This window comes from Bidens hawaiensis, unplaced genomic scaffold (genome assembly GCF_021521415.1).
Source record: "Bidens hawaiensis isolate Kalapana, Puna unplaced genomic scaffold, B.hawaiensis_p1.1 tig00000326_1, whole genome shotgun sequence".
Taxonomy (NCBI): domain Eukaryota; kingdom Viridiplantae; phylum Streptophyta; class Magnoliopsida; order Asterales; family Asteraceae; genus Bidens; species Bidens hawaiensis.
The window spans coordinates 1,222,501-1,226,977 of NW_027491025.1; the positions used below are offsets into that span (position 1 = coordinate 1,222,501).

The 4,477-nt window shown below is 36.9% G+C and overlaps 1 long non-coding RNA gene across 1 annotated transcript in view; it reads right to left on the reverse strand.

Moving 5' to 3' along the window:
- Nucleotides 1-1,676, reverse strand: part of LOC143622141 (uncharacterized) — a 13,754-nt gene extending 12,078 nt beyond the window's left edge. The window contains exon 1 of the long non-coding RNA XR_013151640.1: nt 1,489-1,676. This is a non-coding gene — a long non-coding RNA (uncharacterized LOC143622141). The remainder of the gene's footprint in view (nt 1-1,488) is intronic.
- Nucleotides 1,677-4,477: the final 2,801 nt, after the last annotated feature.

A 4,477-nucleotide genomic window follows, 5' to 3' on the forward strand; every position in this document is an offset into this window, starting at 1 on the left:
AAATGATATAGAAATCACTATCCTATCCTTAGTTTTTATTTCCTTAATTTAATTGAATTTCATTTGATTAGAGCAAAGTTCCTTAAACATACAACCTTGGCAAGAACGTCGTTCCGCAGAATATATGACTCATGCTCCTTTAGGTTCTTTAAATTCCGTGGGTGGAGTAGCTACCGAGATCAACGAGTACATCTTGGATTTGTTAATTATGTTATGGCCGAAGTCCGGCTCATGACGACCTGGTCGAATTGGGAGAAGCTGTAGGTATTATTGCAGGTCAATCTATTGGAGAACCGGGCACTCAATTAACATTAAGAGTTCCAGACATGTCTGCGATCGAGTAAATAGCTCTACGAACGAATGGATTGGATCGAGTTGGAAAATGGAAAGATTTGTATAAGTTATACGTTTCGTCAACACTTTGTGGAAAAGCCTTAGGTATGAATATGTTAGATACCTGTGACTCGATAGCTGAAATAGTATCTCTCCCCCAAAAAGCATGTTTTTTTTACCTACGCACAAAGAAAATATTTTGTTGCGAATGAACAAGATATCCCAAGCTTCTGATAAACTTTGATTTTCGGCTAATCCGGCACTGACTCTTCTATATATTTCTTGTTGGAAGTATCCCTGATCCCATTGATAACGAGTAGGCCCAAATAATTCGATGGGAGTAGTCGCTGAACCATACCACATAGTTCCGGCAACAACAAAAGAAGCAAAAAAGACAGCAGCGATACTACTGGAAAGGACAGTTTCAATATTGCCCATAGCAATCCTTTGTATAGACGTTGGGGCGGGCGGACGCTAAGATGGAATAGACCTGCTAATATGCCTAAAGTCCCTTCCGCAATATGTTGAGAAGCTATTCCTCCCGGAACAAAAGGATCAAAACCCTCCACACCCCACGATGGATTTACAGATTGTACTTTTCCTCGGGAAATGGGGAGAGCCGGATTTATCACGGCTCTTCGATCATTTCAATGTTTGAATTGAAGGTTCATACTGTCAGACTTATTTGATCTTATCAAATGTTATCATTTTTCTCGAATAAATCATGAATTCTATAAGATACTATTAAAGATCTTATCGAAAACTTACAGCAGCTTGCCAAACAAAGGCTAAAAGAAAAAAGAACTGGCGTATGACTGGCTAGGTTGCAAAAAAAAAGAGTTTTTTTATCAATCTAAAGAAAGGTTTTTATAGGTGGGAGATATAAAACTAGAAGAGAAAGAAACTAATTATAAAAATATCAATTATATAATAGAAATATCTCTCTGAGATTCACTAATTATTTGACTGTTGGCGGGTCTCTTTGTATGTGATCAACTATAGGTTTGCATTTTTACCCAATCTGGGAAGCAACATCCGTTGATGAGTGGTTATACAATGGTGGTCCTTATGAACTAATCGTTCTACACTTCTTACTTGGTGTAGCTTGTTACATGGGTCGTGAGTGGGAGCTTAGTTTCCGTCTGGATATGCGACCTTGGATTGTTGTTGCATATTCAGCTCCTGTTGCAGCTGCGACTGCTGTTTTCTTGATCTACCCAATTGGTCAAGGAAGCTTTTCTGATGGTATGCCTCTAGGAATTTCTGGTACTTTCAACTTCATGATTGTATTCCAGGCTGAGCACAATATCCTTATGCACCCATTTCACATGCTAGGCGTAGCTGGTGTACTCTAAGATCTTTGTTGTAATCTTTTTTTCTATTACTCTGATCGTAGATAGTGTAGTTGTATCTTTTCATTCCCTAAGTCAATTTGTTTAGCCACACACACATTGCCTTAGGTTAAAAAAAAGACTTTCTAGTCAATGGTGGCCCTCCATGGATTCACCTATATAAGCCACGGCTAAAGTTGCAAAAATAAGAGCTTGAATACCACTTGTAAATAATCCAAGGAACATGACAGGGATAGGAACCACTAAAGGTACTAAAGCTGAATAGCTTCTTTCAAAATGGCTTTCGCTTCCTCGGTAAATGTCTTGGTAGAAGATATTATTTCTTGAAACTGTGGTTTATTGGTTTTTAAGTAAGTACGTAACTCAACCAGAAATTTCCTTACCTGTCCAATTTCTAATGAATCGAGATAATCGTTTGTTCCGGTATAAATAGTAAGTATCTGTTCTTCTACCGCGAGAGGGGGCGGATTAGGATTTTTTAAGTAATACACGTAATCGTTGACCTCTTGCCAATTGATTCTAAGTAGATCTTCCAAAGAACAAGGCCTTTTTCGAACAAGCCAATTCATTTGGGACCCTGCAGATCCACTCTTTTTACTATTCAAAGCTCATCCCTTTGTCTCTGTGTTTTCACATCGAGAATTATTTGCAGATGAAGAGATGTCACAGGGGCTTCTTACTCCCAAAAAAAATCCTCCTACATCTCTATATAAACGCTGGTTTATCAAGAAGACGCAAGAAAAGCACTTCGAATTGTTGATTAATCGCCAGAGAACCAATCGTTCATTATCTAATGGATCTTTTCGTTCATTCTGTAAAAGCAACAGGAAGAATTGCTTAAATACCAGTGAGTGAGGCCTATTTGGGTCGTGTTATCAACGCCCTGGCTAAACCTATTGATGGTAGAGGTGAAATTTCATCTTCTGAATATAGGTTAATTGAATCACCCGCTCTGGGGATTATTTCTCGACGTTCTGTGTATGAGCCTCTTCAAACAGGGCTTATTGCTATTGATTCAATGATTCCCATAGGACGTGGTCAACGAGAATTAATTATTGGGGATAGACAGACCGGTAAAACAACAGTAGCAACAGATACAATTCTAAATCAACAAGGCCAAAATGTAATATGCTCATATATTTCTTTTATAAAATGGGGAGGAATGCCTGTATGCCTAATCTATGCAGAGTAGGCGCTCTATTTAGTAATACAGGATGGTCATCCAGAATTTCCTGAATTATTTCCCATACAATAGGTTTTTTTTCGAATTTGACTCTTAGCAACTCCTATGTTCGAAGCAAGATGTTTTCTAATTAGGTCACGAATTACAAATGCCTGGAAAAGTTCTATTGCAATTTTGCGAGGCAATCCACATCGATGTAATGAAAGTGAAGGGCCTATGACAATCACTGACCGCCCTGAATAATCGACCCGTTTACCAAGCAGAGTCTCGCGAACTCTTCCTTCTTTGGGGAGGAAGATTAGAATTAGAAATTGATAGAAAAGCAAGGATATGGGTTCGTGTGAGTAGGCAACAAAAACTATCTATTCTAGTTCTATTATCAGCATTGGGGTTGAATATAAGAGAAATTCTAGAGAATGTTTGCTATCCTGAACTATTTTTGTCTTTTCTGGATGATAAAAAAATTAGGGTCAAAAGAAAATGCTATTTTGGAATTTTATCAACAATTTGCTTGTGTAGAGGGAGATCCGGTATTTTCTAAATCCTTATCTAAGGATTTACAAAAGAAAGTCTTTCAACAAAGATGTGAATTGGGAGGGATTGGTCGACGAAACATGAATCGGAGACTAAACCTTGATATACCCCAAAACAATACATTTTTGTTACCATGAGATATATTGGCAGCCGCGGATCGTTTCAACCCAATCGCTCTTTTGATTTGGGAAATTTTTTTATCAATATATTGTTTCTTATACACATACTTCTCCATTATGATACATTGGAAGAATCCGTTGGGTCTTCCAATATCAATAGGTTTATTGTTTCGCTCATGTATCTTCCAAAAGGAAAAAAGATCTATGAGAGTTCTTTCCTGAATCCGAAAGAGAGTACTTGGGTTCTCCCAATAACTAAAAAGTGTAGCATGCCTGAATCTAACTAGATCTTTTTTTATTTGTTATAATGAATTTTTTGTTGGCCCCATCAGTCAAATAAAATAGATCGTTCCTTTGGGGAGAATCAATAAAAGAATTTCTTTATATCCCTTCTAAGCGTTCTATTTCGTATGGTATTTTGTAGGACTAAAGGATACATGGATAGCTTACAAAATATATTTTTTCTTGTCGTTCTTTTTTAATAGAAAAAAAAACTATTAAAACTAATCAAAAAGGCTTCGAATCACTGTGAATATATCAAAATTTCTTAGTAATAGCTAATGTCTGCTCGCGTGATTTGGAATAGAGTACTATTACTCTATCTAAATCTAAAAAACATGAAGCAGCTACAGCTAAGAATTTTTAATTGATATCTGAAATAGACTAGGTTGCAAAAAAAAGAGTTTTTGTATCAATCTAAAGAAAGTTTTTTATAAGATCCAAAAGGTCTGTTGAGCGCCTCCTGGCTATGTCATAATAGATCCAAACACTTGCCCCGGATCGACTTCCAGATCATAATTGCTCTAGTGAATAACTAAAGAAATAGATAGGTGGGAGATATAAAACTAGAAGAGAAAGAAACCTACTTTTTAATATTAAAAAGTAGGTTTATCTAGTCGCCATCGCAACCACAAAGGACTACCTAAATTGATTCGTTTTTGCCGATAAGCTCCAAT